Source organism: Crocodylus porosus, unplaced genomic scaffold (genome assembly GCF_001723895.1).
Source record: "Crocodylus porosus isolate Cpor-Errol unplaced genomic scaffold, CroPor_comp1, whole genome shotgun sequence".
NCBI lineage: Eukaryota > Metazoa > Chordata > Crocodylia > Crocodylidae > Crocodylus > Crocodylus porosus.
The window spans coordinates 6,647,386-6,673,222 of NW_017728928.1; positions in this window are offsets into that span (position 1 = coordinate 6,647,386).

A 25,837-nucleotide genomic window follows, 5' to 3' on the forward strand; every position below is an offset into this window, starting at 1 on the left:
ATCGCTAGACTCATCTTCCAACTCCACTGAGAATTTCCTGGAGTCAAAACCCGACGTGCATGCATACGAAAAGGAGAGATCCGTCTCATCTACCTGCCTAACAGATGCCTATGACATTCAGCACTGCCATTGCTGGGAGTCTCTGGGAAAAGATTTCTTTTGTCTTCTGTTGTGTCATGTCTATAGGTCATGCTCTGGCACGGGCAAAAAAGTTTTACAAATCTGTGTGATATCTTGAAGAGTCCTAGTACAGTGGCTCTTCTTTTGATTCTAAGCTACTTAAGACCAGAAGTGTGTTTTAATCTCAGTTTGGGAAATGCTGGGTCGATTCCCAAAACTCTCTGTATTTAGTAATGATAATACCAGCTGTTATCTATTCCGATTCTGAGTTTCTTTAGGTTCTTGTCTTGTCTCCAAAGGGTTGCTTCTTTCTGAGTCCTGACTGCCAGCAATAGGAAAAAAAGCAGGCTAGTGCAGCTCCACGAGCCATTGCACAATGTCCTTTGCGGGGAGACTCCTGTTTAAAATACATCCAGATCTTGGCGCATTTTCTGGTATCTTGGCCATCACAGAAGCCGCTATTTGGAGGGTGGGAAAGAAACACAAGAAGCACTTGAGACCTAAGCTGTGAACATCAGCAGTTTGCTCCCAATAAAGTTTCACTTCTCAGAGTTGGGGGAACCCAGCAGCAACTTTGTAAACAGGAACTGATTCAAGCTGAAGATGGATAGATTCAAGCTGGATTGATAGATACAGGGTCCACACCCAACCCTGCTTTTCTCTTATTTGAGCTTGTGCTGTTACAAAACTCAGGTGAGGCCCCACCGACTGTCTTATTTCCTCCTGCGTGCGATCCACCTTTTGGGCTGTTCTACTTAAAAGGTAGCCGCGTGCTCTGAAAGCTAGTGGTGCCATCTCGTCTGTCTGATAGCATCTGCTTTCCCGGAATAATTGCGGATATTTTCCCTTCAGCCACCTCTGAGACATAAATCACAATGCTACAGCAAATGGAGTCATGCTAACGGATCATCTCCCGGCTCAAGGTGAATCCTGATACCTGACGTCTGAAAAGACCAGCCACATGCTGAGAATACCTTGCTAATTTAAGCTGCTAGTTCATCAAAAACATCCTCCCAAACATGCACAGGATGTATTAAGTTATGGTGTAGTAAGCGATCAGCTTGTCATACTGACATTTCAACTCCTTGCCAGAAAGTGCTGGACCTAGTTATCTCTCTCAAGAAATTGGATCAGTGTCACGCTGCAATAAATCTGTGTAACTGGAAACCTCTCCCTGGGCATACAAACATAGGAGGACAACTGAACGCTGCTATTCTCTCAATGCTGGTGTATAAATACATACTTGACTGATTGGAGATGGACCTGAATTGAAAACCATGTTGAGGTCTGACAGAGGGTCAACCTCTGGACCTCAAACCTTTGCAGTTCGAGCCGTTCTCCAACACTGTCACAGGTTGCTGGCGAAGGAAGTGCTGGCATCTGTGTTTGGAAGAGTGGCATGGGTCCTGAAGCTGTGAGATGCTCCGGTATAACAGCAGCTATGTCGGTTCAAAGTGTGATCCTCTAGGCTCCTACAGACTGAGCAGGGCGAAAGAGATGAGCGATCCTTTCCTGGCCCTGCCATTGACTCGCTGTATGACCATGGGTGACTCAGTGAACTGTTCTTTGTACTTTTTTTTGGAATTTTTACCCAATATTATCTGGTTTTCTTGAGTAAGAGTCATAAAATTATTTTGCCCAAACGAAAGAATTCAACAAGTTTTCACAAAAAAAAAAAAAAAAGATTTGAAAAGAGGAGGTTTTTTTGATAAACAAAGTTATACAAAAAATGCTGACTGTTCCTAAGAAAGCACTTAGGGACTCTGAAAGAAAAGAGGGCCAAAAAACCACATCTAGCAATTTATAAACCCACCAAACCTTTGAAACAAATGAGAGAACTACGCGCAGGCTGCAGCATGCAGTGCCCTTGTTAGAGAAATAAACTGGTGGAAAAGCACTTATGTGCCTGTGTTGGGCTTTTACCATGAGCGTGGACTGTGGTTAACAAACCTAGAGACTGCTAAATGCAGGTGACTGATAAATGCATCAGAAAGTCTGATAAAATCCGGTGGAGCTGTAAAATTGGCTTCTACGGTAAATCAGGATTTGCAAAGGAACATGCACGAGCCTAATGGTTTTTGGACAGGATTAAGGTATCAGCGTGATGTATATTAGGAAGGAAGGAGACAAGCTCTTTGGGACAGGAAATGTCTTTTTGTCTATGTTTGTACAGTGCAGACTAGCACAATGGGCCCTGTTCTGCGACAAGTGCTGCTAGGTGCTCCCATACAAATGAGCAATAATAGTATGCTGTTGCTTTAGGGCTGTGGACCTGAAGGCCAGAAAGGATCATCCAGTCCGACTTCCTGCGTAACCGGGGCCAAAGAATTTCACTCCGGTAGTGACACTAGCAGGAGGGATTCTGGATGGTGCAGCTACACGTGCTAGCTTTCGAATGCAATGCAGTAAGTCATCCTGCAGCTATGTGAAGGTCTTGGCTTCTGTTCTGGAGATTACTTTTGGGTGTGTTTTCCTTTGTGTAGATTAACTGCAGTGCCTGGTTTTTAAGGGGAGTCTGGAACAAAACCCCTCTGGTGCTTGCTATAGACCAGGTCGGTGTCTCTGCTGTTTTGTTTGATTTCATACCAAGGGATGAACCCACGTTACAGTAGCTCACGGCAGCCTAGACTCATGAAGATGATAATTTGATGCACCGGGGTTGTTGTTTTTACTTGGGGGGGGATCTCCTCTGCTTTGATGCATTGACATTGCAGACACAACTGTTGATATTCTTGTCTTCATTTTCAGCATGTGCTGTGACACGTCGGCCACCGCTACTACTCACCACCCCACTCCTCGTCTATAGGCTGCTAACTGCAGCCTGCTCAAGGGAGTCTGCTTGGCAAACACATTTTGGGGTCCAGGACCTCGAGAAAAGCCGGATGGGTATTATGAGGCAGGTTCCTGAAGCCTTCTGAGGACGCCTGCTATAGGAAAGTCTTTTTCCCTTGAGCCTGGCAGGTGCTCGGAGAGGAGCAAGGAGAACAGTCCCCTCGTCTGGTCGTCAGGTGCTGAGCGGAGAAGGCACGCTGCTTGTCATACAAAGTGGCCGGTCCATCTGAGTGTGGAGAAGGCTAGAGACGCTCCTGGGAGTATTCTGCTTAAGATGACGGCTGTAATACCGCATGCCGTGAATGGGGCAGAGGATATTTGTGTGGCTTTCCTGAGCATCGAATCATAGAAAATGAGGGTTGGAATGAGAGCCAGGAAGCCGTCTAGTCCACCCCCCCGCTCAAAGCAGGACCATCCCCAACTAGGTCATCCGAGCCAGGGTTTTGTCTACTGCATGCCTCTCTTCCCAAAGCAAAAGACAAAGGAGTCTTTCTTCTGTAGTCCTTAGGAAAGTTCTCAGCTACTCAGAAGCCCTTTTATGATACTTTTTCAGCAGAAAGGGGATTTAAAATGGGTAGAAATGGCTCCTTGATGTTCCCCCTGTATAGACATCATGCACATCATGTGAATCCCTGGCATGGGGCCATCCCAGAGCGCACTGCTTTCTGGCTGCAGCGTGCCCTGGGAAGCAGTGTGTAAATCAGAGCAGCCTTTGAGCTGCTGTGATTTTCACCAGGGCTGATGTGCAGAGAAGATGGTGGTAGGCTGGTGCTGTAGGACCTGAGGGCTTCTCAGACCATCAAGTCCAGTCCCTTATATTTCCAGGCAACCGTTCGCCCTAAGGGGCCATGGGAACATACAGACAGGTAGAAATGTCTTGTGCAAACAGCCTGCAGAAAACCCAGGTAAGGACGCCTGAGTGCCTCTGAGCTTGGAGCGGCTGCTGTGTTGACACAGGACCAGCACCCGGGACTCCCATGGTCTTATTCTGGGTCTAACACTGACTTTGTGTGGTCTTGCACAACTCACGTAGAACCAGATTGTGATTTTAGGAGTGAGAAGCAAGAAGATTTTAGGAACTGTGCTGCTGTGATTCAGACGCTCACAAGTCACCGTTTCACTCTTGCACACTCACTGTATAGGCACACGTAGCACTCGGCCATATGGATCTGTCTTCAGAGAGATTCGCACACAGGCCGGCTGTGATGAGAGCAGAGGACTGGTATAGTCAGGGCTCTCCTCCTCCTGCACTGCCCAGTCCCACCCTCCTCCTTCCAGGAGCGAGCGGGCTTCGGCACCTGCCTGCTCCTGTCTCCCTGGCCCCCAGCCCAGCCGTCTAAGAGGGTGCAAGAGGAGTTCTTGCCCCATCTTACTCCCCTGCATGGAGGCTGAGTCCGAGTGCAATGTGGTTTACGTGGAAAATAATACTTCCCACGCTGGGAGGCTGTGCGGATCAGCGACTGTTTCCAAAGATGCCTGAACACAGGTGGTGAAGTGTTATCCCTCAGGTATGTCGGGAGACGGCAGAAGCCTGGTAGTAGCTCTTGCTGGGGAAAAGACCAGAAACCTCTGGGCAGCTTGGCTACTGCATATTTCAGTGTTTTTGTAAACTTGTGACGAACCAGAATCACTGTGTGTCCACTTGAAAAGAGAAAGTCTAAATACAAAAAACAATATGTTCCCAATTAAGCATCCTCATTGGGCAGCGCAGCCCTGGTGCTGGGCTGTGGATTGTGCTCCTCCTCTTTGGAAAAAGCCAGTTGAATCATCAGGAACATGCTGAGTTGGAGTGTGACTATTGAGTCATTTTCGGTTAGATGTTATGTACATTCCTAGTCCTTTCTTTCAGTGGTCTTGCATAATTAATTGGTGATTCGTTTTTCACCCTTAAAGTTTAATTAAAAGCATTCAGGAAGTTCAGCCTAATAAACCATTTGATAAATGACAGTTCAAGCCACTGAAAACAAACTGCCTGGATTTTAGATGATATCCTATGCTGTGGGGGTTTGAAAGATTTTTTTTTCCAAATGGAAATCTCATATCCAGGGAAGGGACGGTGAATGCCCATTTCGGGATGGGGGGCTGAGCTTTATGGCTGAACCTCTTATGGAAAAATCAAGTTTCTCTTCCTATAGAATTAGTGTTCAGGAGTGTCTATACATGGCGATATTCCAGGATATCTATGGTAGTCCTACATAATTCATATCTGGACACTCTTGTTTTGGCATAAAGAGCGCTTTGCTCTTGTTTAGCTGAATCTAGTTTTAAAGGTATGCGCAGATGCCTTTCAAAGTGGATCAAGTAAATGAGGGATCGAGGCTCTGTGTATGCCAATACTACTGTGATCACATATGGAGTCGTTCAGGAATAACAACTGCATTTCAAATTCACGTTCTACATTGATCCGAACAAAGTGTGGACAAGCTCATGTCTCCCATTTTTGGCAAGGGAAGTGCTGCGGTAGAAAGGCAAGTATTTCAGCATGGGCAGCGTTCGCTGCCATTGACTGTCAGCCATCATATCTTGCTGTCCAGAAAGTCCAATGTCCAATACCAGGAATCTGCCTTCCAGGAAACGTGCTGATTTGAGCATGAGAAGTCAAATAGCAGCTTTCTGGCATTTTGGAAAAAAATTGCACAGGACAAGTGTCCTGCATTCGTACGCTTGAGGTGGAATTGTGTTCCCTTCGGTTTCTGCCGGTGTTTCTCGTGTGGCTGAGATGCGCTCCCTTAAGATATTGCCCACATGTTGCCACAAGCCTGCTGGATCTGCCAGTGCACAATATAGACCCTGACTCATGTGTCAAACATGCACGGAAATACCAGGCCATACATTTGCAAACGTGTGTTTTCCTGGACTGCGTGTTGTTTTATTTTAGTCTTGATTCATTTTAAATAAATCAAGTGCTTAGGTGTAAAAGCCGATGCTGGGAGGAAATGTTCCAGGTGCGCCCGGCAGAATTTCATATGGCTTGCATGAACAGAAAGCCTTTTCAGGAGAGCTGAGTTTTAAAAAGTTCACTTAGGGGAACCACGGTTACTCCGGTGCCTGTAAGGTAGGGTGCAAAATGATTGTCCTGCCGAGGCCTCGTTCGTGTACTTGCCCTTAAAAGTTAAAGTGTGAGAGTTTTCGAATAGCAAGGGGGGAAGATTTCCTAGGAGTGCCAATTTCTGAACTACTCCACATGGGGACAGTCTTATTCTGAAATGGAGAGCACCTTGTTCCACTTTGGCTTAGCCCATTTTTAGAGTAACGTCAAAAAAACAGGCCCTCCTACTGGAATAAATGTAGGTCCATAAAGGGACTCAGGGGGAGTCATTGTGCTTTAAAGTTGAATGTTAATCCAATTAATATCCCAGCATAGATGAGCCTTTCCTCTTCTCCTAGTTCCACTGGTATAAATCCCAAGTGATCCCTGTCAGGTTCTCTGATGTGTGTGAGTCGATCTCAGTGGAGTTACTCTGCATTTGCACCAGTAGCTAAGAAAGGAATTGGCCCAGCTGTATGAAACCTTAACGTTGATTGAAATAATTCAAACCATCCTCGTCCTTTGGTGGAAAGTCTTCACGAACACCACAGTAATGCAGTAGGCAACGTTTTGCCCAAGGGTGTCGGAAGGAATAGGAAGTCAAGGGAATAATTAACATTTAATTAAGGGGTAGACTAGTGGGCTCATGTACTCTTTAATCATCCTTTAAGATTTATCTGTAAATCTTGATTTTTTTTCCCCCTCCTACTGTAATAGTCCTATTACGATCCCCCTGTAGGTCTTAAAAAATATCTGGCAAAGGCTTGCAGCTTTTGTTGGGGGAACAGTGCCAAGTTCCAGCACATTTTCTTATTAACAGAAAGGATTTGCCTGTGCCTAATTCTCCTGGTTGATTTGCAGGTTATGCCCAGTTTGGATCCTGAACCTAAAGGGCCACTGGGTTCTTCCCTTCGTGATCACAGCTTTTAGCTTGTCAGGGTGGAGCTATCTTCGCTTGGCCATGACCTAACAGACACTGGATCATCTTCAGCAGATTTCACATTTCCCTGATCATCTTCAGCACTGTCAGCCCCGTGGGCTTCGATCTGTTACTCCTAATGGAGACGGCTGTAAGCTAGGGGAGAGCGGAGCCCCGCGTCTTGGCACTTGGCAAGGGGACTTGAGTGGGTCGGCATGATCATTTTAACCCCCGGAGGTCGGGCAAGACACCGAGGTGGAGTCTCGCCCTCCGCCGAGCTACCACTTGCCTTAGGCGCTTGCTGCTGAGTGCTGCTGAGTGCTCTGCCCTGTTGCAGGGTACGCCGTCTGCTTTCTCTCATCACGTTCCTCGTCGCCCTGACAGCCTGCTCCAGCGTTATCTGTTATCTGCCTCCTCCCCAAGCAGAGTTCGGGGCGTAAACACTTTCTCCCTATATACGCTTCCTGGCTTTGACGTTTGGTAATTTATTGCCGTTAGAAACTGCTTTTGGATGCCTGTAGTTTCTTGCCTCCTCTTCCCACCATCACAGCAGGTCTAATGGGTCTCTGGACAGAAACAGCTTTGCTCCTTCCTCGCACAGCCTCTGCCCTATCTTACCGATGGGGACCAGAGGCATAGCCGGTTCAAGTGACTTGCCCAAAGTCACCAGTGGGTCTGGGCATCAGATTAATGGAGTCTCAGGCTTGTATTTTAGATGCACTCCTGCTTCCCACAGGCCCTGTCCTTTATTCCCCAGCAGGGTCTGTAGCATGGTTGGCTCTGAAGGAGCATCTCTTTAACGTGGAGACTGCCATTAAGTCCCAGTCCCCCAGGAGATGAAACACATCTTTGCCATACAGTTATTGCACAGGCCCCCGTCATAGTTTGGCCTCTTCTGGGTTTAGCACAACAGTCACAAGTGGACGAGTTGTATCTCCCACCCAGCTGGGGCAGGAGTACTGGGGTGCATATCCTAAGTACTGCAAATGCCATTCCATGGTTCACGTTTCATCCAGAATGGTCCGAGTTGAGTGCAAGCTGGCATTGCCATTGAATCCTATATCCTAATTCCCATCTGGATGCTGCCTGTTCAGCCCCGATATGGTGTAGGGTGGGAAGTCGGAGGGCAGAGCACCTTGAGCCACTTCATTTTGCTGATTGTCTTCTTGCGGGATGGAGCGAGTGGTCAAATAAGGAATTGCCCTTTCCCCCACCTGTGTTGTGACACTGGCTTAGGGGTTTCTGCATTCAGGGGCAGCGTAGCAATGGGGTCGTTTTGTTCCCCTTGCTTTTCCACTCTGTTTAAATTGTGGGTTTTTTAATGAGGAGCCTGGGGCAAATCCTGGTAAGAAACGGTTTCCAGCGTTGCTCACAAAGCCTCTGGGGAGTCGAGGCGCTATTTCAGCAAGGCATTGCTGTGCGGCTCTTCACTTAGATTAACTCCACACTATCTCCTTTTCCCATCTGCAGGCTCCGGCTGTGCAGAGCTTGCATTTGGCCGGCAGGCCTAAAACGCCTCTTTGCTGCTGTAACACGTCATGCTTTGTGAGTACCCCGTGACTGCAGGTAAATATTGTAACAACGTCTGGGAGACACGCAACCTCATTGACCTGCTTTAAAATGTTTCTCGGAATTTGGTCTGGCTTCGCTTTGCAAGGTATAGATTGCATTTGAATGCATGGACCTGACGTGGGACTTTGAATGTTTTGTGGGTGCAGGGCAATATTCAGAGCACCCTCCTGTTGCTTGCATCCTGCACGACCTCCGAAGATCGCCTTTGAAAGTTTCCCCCATCAGATGGTGCTTAGCTCGGAGCTGGCTCTAGGCTGGCTCTCTGCCAGGGGTGACTTTTGTCCTTAATGAAAGGAGCTATTCCTGAGGCTGGCTATTTGTTTTGCATGAATAATCACATCTCTGTGTACCTTGTTCTGTGACATTGTGAAGCATCCCGCTTAAGCGGTATACTGCCCTCACCGCTGAAACGTGCTGAGCAACACTTATATCCTGGAGCAATTGTCCTTGTGCAGGTGGGCAAAGTGGTACCCAGGGCTGAGTGAAACAAGAGGCATTGGGCCCACAAGTACGGCTAAAGGGGCAGCACTGGAGGTGAAAGTCCTGTCTTTAGCCACACCGGAGGCAGCAGGGTCAGCTGCTCTGCTCCAGCCCCTCGCTGCTCCCCCGGGATCGAAATATCATTACAAAGTTATTTTGGACGGACACAGAAGGAAAGGTTTTCCATGCAAGTCTAAGGGATTTGGATCCGGTTCCCAGGTGGCTCTCTCAAGGAGTTTTTAAAGGATTCCCCCATGGCTCCTTCCTTGACTGTAATGCCTGAGCTGAGCTCTTCAGCAGCAGAGCCTAATCCCTGCGGGAAAACTGGATAGTTAAATCTGTTGTGGGATGTTTGACCTCAGAGCACACATCAGATCTATCAGTGGAAAGGCCATTTCCTTTCCTCATGTGCAGCAGTTTCACAGAGATGGGACTAACCAGTAAAATGCCACACTGGACCCTGATCCAAACAACTGCCTAAATCAGGGATGGATCTACCCATTGAGCATCAGGTTCTAGGGGTGACATTTGGGCCTGGTATCAGCTGGGCCCATCTCTGCTAGTCCTGGCAGAGACAGGCAAGCTGAGCACTGGATTGAGACTCAAAGGGCTCATCCAGATGAGCGTGCACGTGCGGTACGCAGTGCTAATCTGCAGCTCGGCATGGCATTCCCTGCACTGCTAATCTGCAGCTCGGGTTGCTTTTTCTGACACCTCTCGGTGTCAAAAATACCCACACTAGAAAGAAGTGGGGCAGCGCGCGTGGTGGCAGCATGCGCTGCCTAAAACTGGAGCCTAGCTGGCCAGGCTCCCTGCTGCTGAATTGCCCCAGCTGGAGATCTGAGAGGCCCCCAGGATCCCACGTAAAGCTGCTGCTGGCCCCAGTCTCCCCCACTCCCCCAGGGCAACTTCCTACGTGCCAGAGCACCCGTGCACAGGCGTTCTCCCGGGACAAGTAACGGTGGTGCAACGATGCTCTGATCCCTGCGGTCTAATCTCAGTTTGGCTGGGCAGCCTGGAGCAAGTCTCTGCACCGCTTTTGTTTCAGTTCCCCCAGCTGTAAAGGAGGTGTTTTCTTCAGGGCCCCCTTGCAGGCTTACCTGGGTGGTATCAGCACGTGACAATACTTAGTCTTTGCTGCATCCCAGAGAAAACCACCTCATGGTGTTAGAGCAAACTACTGTTACTCATTGTGGTTTTCCAGCAGACAATTAATTGCTTTATGACTGGACAAGGGCTTTCCCCCAAAACTTTGGAAAATCCAAAGTGAAACGTTTTCAGCTGAAGAGTGAATGTTTTGGAGAGTTGGCAGCTTTGGGCCACTGTTTTTTACTGACACTAATATTTTCTAGGCAGAAAAAAGTGACTGCCATTAGTGAACAGACAAGCACATTACATTGTTCAGTTCCAGGAGTGCAGGTTGTAGCCGTGTTGGTCTAAGGACACAGGCAGCCAAGGTTTTTTGGATAAAGCTAACATCTTTTATTAGACCAACTCACATAGTTGGAAAAATCCTTCTTAGCGAGATTTTGGGTTTAAATGCCCTTCGTCAGGCTGAGGAAGCATCTGCAGTTGGTGTGTGCGCTTCCTGGATGGGATGACTAGTAAAGAAGTCTTTCTTTACTCTTTATTCTTTACTTTACACTGACTGCCTTTCTTGCATGCTTACCAGCCTCCGGCCTCTTTACTATTCATTGCATCCGGGAAGAGCACACACCAGCCACAGATGCTTCCTCAGCCTGACGGAGGGTGTTTAAACCCAAAAGCTTGCTAAGAAGGATTGTTTTAGTGATTCGTGTAAAGAGATTGCAGCCACGGGCTAAGCAAGGCCACATTCCTGCCCCATTCAGGAGTCCATTCACAAAAGTGAAGTGACAGTGGAAGAGCAGTTGATGACTGCCATAGGAGGACCTCTCGTAGGTGTAATTCGTGTCAGAGTCAACCGTCTTGTTCTTTGCTGGCCTCCTGAAGTCCACTTGTGGGACTTGCTGTTGCTAGTCTAAGCAATGTGCCACGGATGACACTCTGATGCAGCAGCAAGGGGTGGCAGGGCAAACCCTCAAAACAGATGCATAAAATGTATTACCCACTACACAAAGCGTCCAGGTGTGTCACTCCTACAAGCGTGATGCTGCCATGCAAAGCACATAGACAGGATCCAGGCAGTACACTTGGTAGATTTGTAGGTCAGCCTAGTCAATGTGTCAGCCTGCAGCACGTTGGTTTAAAGTAGTGGTTTTCAAACTAGATGTGCATACCCTGGGGCCAGACAGCAGACTTCTAAAGGAGACATGAGAGGAAGGCATGGAAAAGCTGAAGGAAGGAAAGGAGAAATAATCAATGGAGAGAGAAGAAAAAGAAAGAAGAACTCTGCAATATCTCCGAAGTTGTAAGTGGCTCAGTCTGAGATGGGCCCGCACTTCCAACCCATAGCACAGAAATACAGGAATACTCAAAAGTGCAACCAGCTTAAACAGGGGTAAGTGACCACACAGTACTTGATAACCACTGCCTTTAGACACTGATTAGGTTGCTAGGGTCTCAAAGGAAGTGGATTCATTTTTTTGCTAGTGGATATTGGCTATTTCCACCTTCAGTGTTCACACAGAGCAACCTAAACCCCGCTTGGTTGCCAGAAAGGCAAGGTTGGGGCATGAATCCAGGAGATGAAGAGCTCATCTGCAATTTGCTTATTTTGTATTTAGGCTGTTTGGGTTTAGCTCAAGACCTTTGGCAATCAGATGCAGCTAACCTGAGCTAAAGCCTTGTTAAATCAAAATGAGGGTGCCCACTCAATTAGAGGTGTTTAAAAACTGCTTTAAGTTATATCAGCGCGGGGGGGGTTGGGGAAAAGGTCCATTTGAAAGTCAGTGGGAGGGCGGTGCATTAACTGGATACAGATCTCAGTCTCTTGCCTACATTCTCCACATTGGAAAAACAATGAAGCCCGATCTGCAGTCCCGGCACCATCCTGCCCGGTTCAACAGCAATCCCGACGGTGCAGAGAATTGCAGCAACAGACTTACTGCCTGAAAGTCCTACCTGAAGTTGCCCACAATGACTGCAGCATGAGTGAGACCCCGAGGTCATTTCCTTACCCATATTACTAGTGAAATGGGGAAAAGAAAAAGAAACTTGAGTTCCAAGTCACGGTGTTCAAGGGAATTCATTGGCCTCACAGACAACTGAGAACGGTTTTGCCTGAAGTGCTGAAGAATGTAAAGTACTTTGCACAAGATTTAGTATTGCTCTCACCTCCAGCCTGAACTGGCTTCGTGCACCGCAGGTGGAGCCAAGGAAATGTATTTGGCACCTAGATTTGTTAGTGCATTATATTTGAGTCTTAGGTGGGGTTGGGCTGGAATGAACAGATGATCTATGACTTGACCGTGTATTTATTTAACTTTGTTGACTGCAACAAAATCTGCTTCTATTTTACTGGCAAAACCGTAGTATTTCATACACACAGAGCGGGATTTTCCAATGGGCTCAAGGGCAGTAGTGAAGAGTAATCGGTTAGTATCCGTTTACTGGGGCTCACTATGTTTAAAATCCAGGCAGGGAGCACAGGGCAGGGAGCAGAAAGCAGAGCAGTGGATCTGGAAGGAAGCGCAGGGCAGGAAGCAGAGCAGTGGATCAGGCAGGGGAGGGGATCAGGCGGCACTCGGGAAGGGTGCAAGCCTAATTTGTGGCACACGTGGCAAAAAGGTTGGCTCCTACGGATCTAGGTTGTCGGGTCTCAGCCTGGGCGTTGTGAGGATGTCAGGTGGAGCAGAGCTGGACAAACAGTCACAGTTTGGGTTTTTTTATGGCCAGACTGAAAAATTGGGAACAAGTTTTGATTCTGTCCGACTCGAATAAAGATGCTTTCAGGATTTTTATCAATTAAAAAAAAAGAAATGTAGGTAATTTTCACAGTGAAAAATGAAAATATTTTCTTTCAAAAAGTTGAAACAAAGCAGCATGCCGTTTTAAGGTTTTATTTTCTTTCCCTGGGGTTATTTTGTTCAAGCTGCAAACATTTAACAACTCGCACCCCCATTCACATGCAGTTGGGGGGATCCAAATGCACACTTCTCAGTGCATGTGAAATTTGGTCCCAAAGCTGTTTTTCTCAGTGCTAGTCGTGATGTCCCAGCTCAGCAGTTCCCAAACTCTGACAGATTGCTCACCACCAATTTAGAACGATACACCCTTAAGTACCACCAGCAAAATTTTCAGTTCAACTTTGAGTACCACTGGCAAATTTTTGTCATATAAAGTAATTAAAATAAATCTGTTCATGTTTCTTTAATGAATTAGGCTTTTTGTCACATGAGATTGCCAAAAAGACACAGGCAAAGGGAGCGCTTGGCCTGGCTCTCTGCTCCCACTGAAGCCAGAAGAAATTCCAGCATTTTGTGCAGAAAGAGTTAGTTTAGCGCTAACTAATGCGTACAGACATTACACTTAGACCACTCCAAGTGAAAGCAGATAGATCAAAATCCATAACTGTGCACAGGTTTGGCACATAGGCTGGTCTAAAAATGGCTCAAGTGGTGTAAGACAGAGCTGGTGTCTCAGTTTAGATCAATTTAGGTTGGACCGAAGCAGTGAAAGTCTGTACTGTTTCTAAAATCCCACAACTTCCCCCTCAGCAAAGGGTGGCGGGAATGCGTTCTTCGTAATGGCGACCCGGTGGGTATGAACCCTCTGAACTCCGTGACTTTGTGGGAGTTCGGACCAAAAAAGGACTACAGGACTTGAAAAATAAAAGGAGTAGTAAAGGCAGGGCCCTGTCTAGAGATGGCTGCGGCCAGCAGAGAGACTCCCGTTGAGGCTGGTGGGCTCTAAGGCAGGCCCAGAATGACCTGCAGATGAGTCCAAAGGGATGTGAAGCACTGATTGTATACCCACCTGCTGTCCGTGTTTGCAAAGCATTTACATGAGAGGCAGGGTTCGAATTAGAGGGGAGCTCAGGAGGGGCTACGCCCCCCCAAGAGACAAGAGCTCCCCCATGAGAGATGAAAGTCCTCCTCCAGCTCTCCCCATGCCACAGCAGCACCAGTGGCAGCTCCTTCTGGCTTCCAGCTGCCACCGCCGTAGCCCCCCCTAAGAGCTGGATAGTAATTCAAACCCTGACGAGAGGCATTGCAAAAGTGCATTCAGAGATGCCAGGAGGAACCTGTTCCCTAGCCTGGGGATGCAGAGGGAGGGCAGATCCGTCTTCTTTTAAAATCTCAAGAGGTTTTGAGGTGAACGCCTGACTTTTGAAGCTCAGTTCAAGACGGTTGAATTTTGGGGCTGGCAAGGTTGGGCTGATGTTTTTGCATGGCTTCGTGTATTATGAAATACGCAGCATTGTCTTAAAAAAACAACAACAACCTGATCTCTCCTTTGGCTGAGCCCTAAGCCAAACTTGCAGGCACAGTAAGGATCCTATAGCACCTGAGCACAGCGGCGTAAGATGTTACTTCAGTGGTACAGGGAAAACAACACATTACACATGAGGAGAATTATATGGTATATTGCTTATGTTTATGGCCAAAAAAAGAACATGCGTGCGCCCATACACACACACACACACACACACACACAGATGGATGTGCATTGTGTATTGAAATTACAGAACAAAATTTAATTACAGCTTTATAAATAAACTCCACATACAGTGTTTTATGAGATATATATTTCTCAGCCTTTGAAATGATGGTTGGCTTGACTTTTAAAGCCAGTCATTTGAAGACAGCAGGCCTGTAATTCAGGAACTGGCAAAACCAGAAGTTTGCTGATTTCAAAGCCTGACAAATGCTCGTCTTAGTGCATTTCTTTCATATGGGAGCACAAGGATTCCCACCGGCGGGTTTTAGAGAGAGCCTGGGGCGTAAGGCAGAATGCACCAAAATGCCTTTTTTTCCCCCTTAATTCAAGCAGGAAAGAGAGGAAATAAAATCTTCATGTTAAAAACAATGTGGCATATCATTCAACCCACTGAAAAGGTGAACAGTCCTTATGGACTATAGGCAGCCAGTTGTTCTGCTCCCTGCGAGAGTGCTTTTTGCTCTACTTGCAAAAACAGGATTGCTACCCAAATGGTAAGCAAGCACCTAGAAACAATGTGCATGCAAAACCCTTATCATGTCAGACCAGACCTGCGTACCTGACCAGGATCTCACGGCAGGATCAGGACCTACCAGGACACCTTTGTTGTAGGCTGTAATCCTCTGAACCGTGTCGCTGAGTTGCCTTTCACAGAGAGGCTCCTCCATGCTGTTTCGGCATCTAAGCCCTGCTTCCAGTGGGAGGTAGGTGCCTAAAAAGCTTTCTGGATCCAGGCACCAGTTACTGCTGATAATGGGACTTGGCTGCCTCAGTCACTTTGACGCTTGAAAATTTTACCTGGGACAGTTGCCCAACATCGCTCAGGAAGACTACGCCACAGCTGAAACCAAGTCTTCTGGGCCCACATCCATGATCTTGCCCATCAGGCCTCTTTCCTTCCCATGCCAAACAAAGCACGGCTTTGGAAGGGCAGATTCCCAGCTATACAAATAAACTCATCTACGGAGCAAGAGAGAGCTGCCCGAGTCCTCAGCTGCCTCTAAACAGAAGGGAAATTGGATTTTAAAAATTTAAAGCAGAAGCCATAAAGAACAAAGGCTTGGAGCAATAAACCCTGTGCAGGGCCAGTCCTGCTTATGAACCAGAGGAAACCAGCAGCGAGTGGGTCTTAGTACAAAGAAAGGAATTTGCTATTGTAATGATTTTTCAGTGTGGTAAGAAGTGCCACAGGGTCTCTAACTGGCCGTGGCTGGTCGACACCTACTTTCTCCGTCTGATCCCAAAGGCAGCTGGTGTCAGCCCTTCTGCAGGTTGGGTAGTGTCTTCCCATCACAAGACCTAGATTGCCTCTCGGAGTATGTAGCTAGAAGCTGGCTGAGCCGGCTCCTGGAGAGCAAGGCTGTCACTCGATGGCTCTGTCTCTGAAAACAGACATCAAGGCCCTTTCCAGTAAAGCGTCCCATCCAGGCTCGAGAATTGGCGCACAGGGAGCAAGCGCCGAGCAAGGCAAAGGAAATGGTTACAATTTGCTCCTGCAAAAGGAGACAAGATAAATCAATAGGAACTAAATTAGCCCAGCCAGCAGCCCTCACACCTGCTTTGGAAACGCTATGAAAATCCATTGCCTGAAACTTGCAGGAGGAGTTGTAGTCAATAATTGTGAGTTGAGATTCAAGGGCGAGGTAAGATGAGTGATGCCCATTTCTGGGACCGCGTTCAAAACACAGGGGACAGAAAGAGCTGGGGGAAAAAACGACAGGGATGCTGAATATGATCCACAGACTGCCACGGAGATCAGATAAATACATCAGTGGGGGGAAGGTTTCCATCAAACACAACTGGATGAAAATGAAATGATTAACAAAATAGCTAATCCATTTCAGCCAAAGCTGAACATCAATAGCGGTGCTGGCAGCAGGGTCAGTAGCACAGCTCCCTGACACGAATGCAGTGAGCACAAAATTCAGGTCTGGCCGCTGTATAGTGGGTTGATTTTTAAAAATTTTTTAAGCAACTGACCCAGTACCTTTTGATTCAAGCTCTTACTGGAACTGGGGAAAGTAGTGGCTACTGGCTAAGCCCTTCAGCACCCACTGGGGAGCTGAGGCAGGGAAGTGCTGTCTGTGCCTTGCTGAAAGTCATGCGGTGCACCGGGAGCGGGAGCAGGAGCAGGAGCAGGAGCAGGGCCTGGCATTCAAGGGACCTGGCTCAGGCTCCTATTCTTAGCTTAGCTGTCTGCTTTGCTAGCAGTGATGTCGTAGCCAGGTGACCGAAGCAGCATTTATCCGGCTGCGACTCGCATGTCCCTTGATTTGGAGGGCAAGAAGGGCTGGAACAGCACAGCCTGCATAGCAGTGGGGCATCAGCTCTGATCCTTCCCCAGGCCCTCCCTGGGGTCCAGGCCTGTAGGTCCTAGTGGGTGGAAGGTGACTGAACCAGGGAGCGGCTTCTCCAGAGCCTCACTCCACACAGGGAAAGATGGTGGGAGCCAACTGATTGCATGTTGTGCTTAAAGCCCAGAACAGGGACTGAGGAGCTGAGGATTTTCTATTCCCAGATGTGCTACAGATATCCTCTGTGACCTGGGATAAACCATTTTTTCCTCTGTTTGTTTGGGCCCCGCTACCCATTCAGAATAAAGCTGGATAGAAACCAGCTCTAGACTTGTGATACGTATACAAGCACTAACTTTACAGCTGGAGAGTCATTTTTATCACGTGATAATTACTTTGCGGGTGGCCAGTCTAAATTTATTGCGCAATTAACTAGTTCATTGTGTGATAATTAGTCTGTGCTTATGGCTGATTTTTGCCTATGTGGCCAGTCCAAATTTATTGCACAATTAACCAGTTAATTGCAGAATATGTGTAACATGTGGCAGGGGCCCTAGTTTCCTATAAAAAGGGGATGATGCCTGCCTTGATGGTGTTTTGAGGCTTCGTTTGCATTTGCAAGGTATATGGAGCTCTTCAGACGGAAGAAAGCATTAATAGCGAAGGCTGTGCGCTGAAGATCCACGCTACATGGAAAACATGTGGAGTGTAAGTGAGCAGAGACTTTTGTGCCAGGTCTTTAGTGGACATGAAATGACAGCAACCAGTATGCATGCAAGCCCCAAGCTTGGCTTAGATTGAAACATCTTCAGGATAGATATCCTGGCCCAGGTTGGTCGCTCGGCACATTGCAAACATCAGGCTCCCACATGGTGTCCGGAGATGGACACCCAGAGCATTAGTCACTTAACTCTTGAACCATTTTCTCCATGTGCATTTGAGCAGCAGCCAGCACCACGGGGCTGTGATTCTGTTTAGCTTCTTTTTGGTACTACAGCAATATATACAATACAGATATTTCTAGGAGCAGTGCCGGAAGAAATTCTTTCATGCTGAATCATTGCTTCTTGCAAAACAAGTGAGGAGCTGGATCCCGGTTTTTTTTTTTTTTTTTTTTGCTTTTAAGAAGCTTGTTGTAAACATCTCCAGAAAAGCACTGGGGCAGAAATGTCCATGTCCCTCCTCTTTCTTACCTCTCCAACAAGACATGAATTTAAAACAATTCACTTTGAAGTAGTTTCTTTAGTCAGATTAACTGCGCTGGCTTCTGTGCCGTGTGTACTTTGCAGCTGGAATGTGGTCTGGAGAGCCAGCTGGCCGCTCCGCCTCTGCCCGAGCAGCACCCAGGGATAAATCGCTCGTGCCAGGTGAGGATGGAGACCTGGAGGACCAGCCCTTGGACTGATTCTGGAGGACTTGGACTGAACTAGCAAGGTACTCGGTGCTGCACAGGGCTAAGTCCTTTGGACTGAGCTGAAAAATGTTTCCCATCCGCCCCCTACATGTAACGTGGCAGCCAAAGATAAACTTTTAAAACTACTTGCTGCTTCTTGAGTACCCTTTGCCAGTTCCCCTAGCATGCTGTGTGTGTTAAGAGGGCTCCAAACACTATTACCCTAGACCATGTAACGAAGCTAGAGATACAAGTCCAGGTCCTCAGCTGGTATAACTCAGCAGGGCTCCACTGCTGCCAGGTAGCACCAGTTGCTGTTTGATATCTATATGAAGGGAGGTTTGCGAGATTAAACCATTTTCCTAAATTCTCCAAATTGGAGACTTTCTACATATCACATATCCTATAATGTGCATCATATTCACATATCCCGGCTGGGGGCCTGACAAAGAACAAAATGTTGATTCCTGCCCCTGCATTGATGTGACTTTCCTTATTCTTTCAGATACAAATGTGTCCCTGGTTTTACTCCAGAAATTTCAACAGATGACGCTGGTCTGAGGCTTTTTTATCCTGTGTCTGAACTGTGGCCTCAGACTCTTCTGAGGGTGCATGAGCTTATTGTACATCTCAGGAGAGGCCTCCAAAGCACAAATTGAAATACATTGTCCTCTGAAAGTACTGTAATCCATCTGCCTGTAATTTCCCAGCCTAGGCTAATGACTTTCTCCTCCTTGGAGTTGAAAGTTTGCCATCAGGCTGGACTGCAATCACTGTGTTAATGCAGGATTTTTATGAGCCGTTACAGCCACAGAGGGCTACTCAGTCCACGAGTTCATATTTGCACCTTTTGGCTGCTTGTGTGCAATTAGAAGAGCATATAAATATGAGGGACCTGATTAACCCTAGGCTTGATTTGGTCTGCTGCACGTTCCCTGTGCCCTGCAGCCGATGGCCACGTTAAAAGCAGAGGTGCAGAGAGCGAAACGATTCTTGGCCTCATCCTACACAAAGCTGGCATCCTAGCAAAGCTCCTGTTGACTGCCGTGGTTGCGGATCTACATGAATCACACCTGCCTTGGAAACACTGAGCTCACTTTAGTTGCGGTGAAGATCTCCCGCTGGAAAGACCAGCTGAGGGTACCAGTGTTCAGGCAAAAGGCTCTCGCTGGCAACTGGCGGGTAGACCGGCGAACAGAAAGTTGTTCTTGGCACAACTCAAGTGTAGGGACAGTGGGAGCATGTGTGCAAGGATCTCACTCTCCTCCCTGGCTCGTTTCTGCCAGGCCCTGCAACATGCTACACGCTCTGTTAACAGAGCGGGGCATGGTTCCCCCCACGCGCAGGGAGGAGGGGGGTCTCACATTGAAGTACATTGTTCAAGGACGTGATTGGCTTCCACCTGAAGACATTAAAACTGCGTTAAGTCAAAAGTTTTGTCTTTCATTTTACTTGCTGTTATGCGTCAACTGGTTTCCCAGCTGGGTCACAGCAGATGACCCTTTTCAGGCAAAGCGCGGATGCCACAAACTTGGTAAATGAGCTCAGAGTGGGTGGGCCGTGGCTAGGTGAGGCACGTGGAAGAAGGCACGGAGACCTCTAGCAGCGTTGCACGGGGTGCGTCAGAGCACGGAGGTGATGGTGAAACCCGTCCTCTACTGGCAGGTTGTCCCATGGTGAGAACCGGGAAGGCCAAACTCTGCCCTATCACGGCCCGCCCTGTTTTTTAAAACAAAGTGTAGTTCAAAGGCGGGGAGATCTGAGGGCTGCACCCGCTGCCTCCGTGCAAAAGTGAAAAGGGTCCAAGTTCACCTTTGGTCCAAGATACCTTGCTTGGTCAAGCAGAGAAAGCCCCTGGAAGTAGAGGGGGCTCTGGAAGGGCTGGAGCCCCGCTCACTGGGCAGATGCTGCTATTAGCTTCCTGCAGATATTTGTTTTTCCGATGAATTGGATCCTGCTGGCTTGTGAACGCCGTGCACCCATGGGATGGAAAGAGGAGGTGAAGACTGATCTGCAGATGGGCACGTGCAGTATGTAGCTTGGGTGCTAATTTGCAACTTCTCAGGCCACAGAGCCTGGCGCGCCACGCTGCCTGGAAGCCGATGCTTGCTGCGTGCTCAGAGGCCCCTTCTGCGCCGGGTTTGAGTCCAGCGCGTGTCCACGGCCCCACCGCGCACCCGGCCTCGCTGAAGGCAGCCGGAGCACCGAAGAGAGTCTTTCCCATCCTTAATCTTCGGTTAACAAGGTTGTTAAAGTCATTCTGTGCTCTGAGTAAACTAAACAGAATAGTACAATGACAAATTGGACAAAGGCTGTGTTTGAAGTAGTCTTTAATCTCAGTTTTCTAGGAGTAACTCCTATGTAAACAGTTACATTTTATCAGCTCAGCTGCCAAGTAATTTATTTGCTGGTCTATTTTTAGTAACTTCTAAGTACTTCAGTATTATTGGAAACAGGTTATGTAGGATTAAATGGAGCTAATTCCTCATTGGTATAGAAGGTAATTTAGGACCTGATCCTTCAGAGATTTTTAAATGCCTCCTTAACTTTATGCACAATGAGTAATCAAGGGGGCTATTCAGAGAGTGTTAGTGTATCTCTGTAAAACTTGGCAGGCTCGGGGCTTTAATATAGTATTTTTGGTACCTTTATGTGACCTGATTGTAGGTGATATGCAAAATGTAGGATGACAACACTTTTCCTCACACTGAGCAATTAAATATTGAGTTGTGATGCACTGTACATTGAAATAATTCTTTAAAAATAACCAGCATTAACAAATCATAGTTTCTGAGCTAACCTAGTGTTTTTCCTATAATTGGAGCAAGAAATGACTGTGCTGTTCTAGTTACTGTGGTGAAAAATGGTTTTTGGTAAATGCTGAGTTTTTAAAAGAAAATAAGCACCCTGTTCAGTAATTTTTTGAAGAATGAAATGGCTGTTTAGGACACATTAGCCACGTCTGCTACACGGGGTTTTTTTTTACATTCATGAACATCAGATCAGATCAGTCTTTACTCAGGAATTAATTTTGCCTGTTTGAAAGACTAGTGTCAGACTTCAGCAGAAACCTGAAAAAAAAAAAATTCCCACCTGTTATCTAACTGGGTGCAGTATAGGAAATGATCCTTCTACCCAAAAGTGTCTTTAAAGCTGATTTTTGTCTATGTGTGAACCTGCTTTACTGATAGCTCATGACGGGCACGGGCTGCAATGAACTGAGCGCTTCTCTGCGTGGCTCTCACGTGAGGCTGGACTATGTCCCTGGAGTCGCATTTTGAAATCTCTGCTGTTCTCCACCGGTAGTCTCTGTGCTCCCCAGGTGAGCACCCAGCGCGTTTCTGGATGAGGCCACGTAGCCACATAAGCGTTCCCGTCCCATTCCTGGTTTGAGTTAGGTATTAGATCCCATGCAAAATTAGCCCAACCACATTTGATTTAACTCCTCCTTCGAGCTTATTCGATGTGCGGTTTTAATGTTCCCAGAAGTTAATTCCACCCAGAAGTGCTGATCTTCTGGTTGTCCACTGGGACATTCAAACTGGACCTGTGCCAAAGAAAGCTTAAAACTTTCCCCGGGTTTTTGGCTTAGTGTCTTGCATGCCTGGATAATGGTGGAGCCCAGATCACTATTAAATCACCCTTCTAACAGAAATTTCCTCCCAAGGGAGCAAAGGTTTATGTCCACCAGTGTTGATGCCTAATTTGGCTAGAACTGATTTAATCCCGGGTTGCGTAACATTTACAACAGCCGGCTTGCACACAAACCCGATCCTCTCGTTACAACCCTCTTCTGAAGTGATAAGATCGTTAAGCCCCCCCCCATCCCCGACAGATTCAGTCGACGCCGTTTCCTGGCCTGCCTGGCTCGTTGTGCTGGGGTCTGCGTAGAATTAAGGATGATTTGAGTTTTATCCTTTTTTTTATATACATGTAACCCGAAATCACAACCCGTGGGACTGTCCATTACCCAGGCTCGTTTAGTTGGGAAGTTTGAACTTCAAGACAGTGAAGGGCCAAGCTCAGAAGAATAATGCGATTCAATTGACTGTGAAATCCTTTGAGGAACAGGTGTAATTGTGATCATAGACATTTATGAGCTGGTGTACTGCCGAATGTAATCCCTGGAGGAAGGACTATTGAGGGCTAGAGCAAGTGCGAAGAAAAGGACATAAAAGCCAGAGTTAGAAGGTTTTAAACAAGGTCTTCAGCGAGGTCCCGCAAGTGTTCGGTGCAGCGGAGGGGATGAGGGCCGGCGTTTGCTTTAATCCACCCACTTGTTATCCCAGTCCTGTTCCTCCCGTGGCTACTGGGGGGTCCTCCTGTGAACCAGGACCCCAGGGTCCCATAGGAGGTTTCAGTAGTGCCAAGCCCTCCCCTTGACCTGGGATCCCGCAGGTTGGCTTCTTGCTCGCACCCCAGGAGAGGAGTGAAATCTAGGACCAAACATTTGCAGCTCCAGCCCCCACCTCCAGTTAGCAAGTGTTGGCTTGGGAGCTGAGGGAATTACTCGGCAGCTTGGGAAGATGGAGTTTCCTCTCACACTTTTGTGGGCACGGGGATTTTCTGTGAGGAGCGGTGCAGGAATTGAAAAAGCTACCCAGAGGCTGAGGCTGGCTCAGGACGTGCCGCGTGGTTGAAAACCCGCCCCCACGCTCAGGGCCAGCCCCAGAAGCCGTGCACCACTTCCATCTCATTGAAACTCTTTTTCCGCCCAAGCCTTGTGTGCAATTGCTGTGGTGGGCTGCGACTCGCCCACTGCCATTAAGGAAATGCAGCTTCTTGGCAAGCTCAAGGCGGGAACATGAGCAGCTCTAAAGACAAACACGTAGGAAGCGTTAGAGAGTGATAAGGATGCCAAAATGGTAAATCAAAAGCCAAGAAGGAAGGAGATGAAGGGGAACGTCAGTATAAATCATTTCTGAATCATACAACCAGGCAAGAAGTTGGTGGGCCTTCGGCGGGACGTGAGGGGGAGCGCAGTGAGCACCTGAACGCGTTCCTTGACTTGATAAATAAGGGGGAAACCTGAAGGTCCCATAATGGCTGGCAGATTGGGGACTGCAGGGCTTGAGGCATCCCAGCCCAGAACGGGGGGGCTGGGCTGCCCTGCGGGCCCGTTCTCCAGAGAGTTTGGGCGGAGGAGGTGGGCCCCAAATTCTTGGCCTTGGGCTGCTGCTGTTATGAAGTTGCCCATTAAAAAAAGATTACAACCCACCACCAGGGAGTTGCTGTACATTTGCCCAGCTCCACGGGGCCTGCATGTACTCCCAGCGAATCCTGAATGCTACCTATAGCCAGCTGTAGCAGCGCCAGGAATGGCCAACTTTTCCAAATTACAGTTCATTTGAAAAAACCCCCCACGTTGTTTCAGTTTAGGAAGAACTAAATCGAATTAAACCCCAAGCAGCCCATGACACTGCTGCCAGTGGTGCTTTGTGGAGCGGGAAGGCAGGGAAGATCACTCTGTGCTACCTTCCTGCGTGAAGCCCGTGGCAGGCAGCCCGGGCAAGCGTCATAAACACGCTGGCAGGTCAAGGGGCCTTCCAAGGCAGCTCGCTTGGGGCTGTTCCCCAAGGAGAAGGCAAAGTCAAAGGTCTGGAGCAGGTTTGCCACGCTGCGGTCTCTCCGTCCGCATGTGCATGTTCCAGGTACTTCCCCTCCGTGGTGGAAGGGAAAAGAAAACACCTGCCCAGATCAAAGTAAGGTAGCGCTTTCCTGTTATTTCAGATATAGGGTCGCTGACACCCTGCCTAGGCTCACAGCGCCCACCCTCCGTCATACCTAGGACCACAACGCTCACAACATCCAGCCCCTCCTGGGCGAAAGGGAGGGCTCTGGCTCCCGTTGCTTGTGCCCGCGTCCGAGACAAGCTTAGGGCCGGAGCCTGCACAACCGATGAGCCTCCCTCCATTTATCCGGTGGGCTTCGGATACCCCGAGAAGACCTACTTCTTACTTGCGTTGAGTACCAGCAACTCCCAATGAGCCGAAGAACTGTGATGCTCGTTACTGAAACGCGTGAGAGCCTTACTGAAATGCAGGGTTGTGTCTGGGGAGGCCGCGAGAGATTTATTCAAGTGGCTGACAAATGCCTCAGCCGGCGGGAGAGTGAAGGAGGTTCAAGAGGGGAGCTGTCCCCGCGGCGCTGCCTCTGCAACGCTGTTCACTTTCCGCTCCACAAGAGCGAGGGTGAGGCGAGCGTGGAGGACGGCCGACTCCACACGGGTGCGCGGCCGGGCCGTGCTCTGCCCAGCTCCGCTGGGCCCGCGACGGTGGAAGAGAAGCGTAGGCTGGAGACAAGGCGCAGGCGAGCCCAAGTGGCAGCTGTTGATCTTCTCAGCCTCTTACCAGTGCAAAGGTCTCCATCCAAATCTGCAAGAGCTCCCTGGGCTTCCAGCTGTGCCCGGGAAGTATTTTTAGAAGCCAATCAATCAGCGATGACTTTTCAAGTTCAGGCAAGTCAAACACAGGCTGCGAAGTTACACAGAAGCCCTGTGTGTGCTAGCACCACTGGTAAGGCTGGCTCACTTGACATCCTGTGCCAAAATCCATCGGTTACCAGCACTGGAGACCTTTTAGCGAGATGTCTGAGAGACACAGGCATATAAACAGACTGCTGATTGTCAAACACGCATTTTTTTTTTTTTATTGAGGCCATAAATTATAATTTGGGCTCCTACAGAGGCCTTCATTCAAGGATCCGGCAGTGCTCAGCGAGCACTGACACCCCCCTCTGTGGAGTGGGGGGATTGCTAAGAGCTTTTCACAGATGGGGAAACTGAGGCGCAAGGTTTCTGAGGCAGGCTTTAGGCTAGACTTGGTGATTGGAGGCTCTGATTTCAGGCAGTCTGTTGCAACATGTTTGTTCACGCACTTTAGAGCAATGGGCTCCTGACACTTGCTGGGGCTCCTTGCTACCACGCTAGTGGAAATAATAATAATAATTAATAACAGAAAAATGCTCAGTGCTCCTGAAAGTCAGCCCCTGCCTGGGCACCCAAGGAGCTGACGCATCCTGATGTGTAGCTACCTCTGAAACCAGTTGGCTTTTCTGTGCCTTCATTTAACCAGGTGGAAAACGGACCTAAATTTTACCTCCTTCCCAGCATGTAGCAAACCCACCAATGCTCGGGAAAGGCAGAGCAGGGGTAGTGTAGTTTGCCCTCCTCTGCTGCCTTTTGCCCTGCTCCTCACAACTGCAAGTCATCCGCCGTCCGTCGCTCTCTGCCCAGCGTCTCTGCACAGCCGCGCAAGCTGTAATGCGTGGCTGGATTTGCAGCTTGGACTTAACTCGCATGTTCCCACGCCAGCTGGAGGGGCCTGCTGGGGGTTTTTGCTGATGCATCAGAAATATATTTTTAGGACGGTTTCTCTATAATTATCACATTATAGTCCCTTCTGGATCGCTCCGGGGATAGTAAACAATTGCTGTACTTGCAAGAGGTCAAGCCTACAGAAACACGTTCCCCGCCTGTGAGGTCTGCTGTTGCATCTTAACTCGCCATTTCCCCCCACCCCGAAAAAGGGAGCCCTCTGGGAGGGACATGCAGCCATTGCTCAGGCTGGTGATCCAGGTCTTGTAATTCCCACCTCCGGCCTCAAGCCCATCCTCTGAAC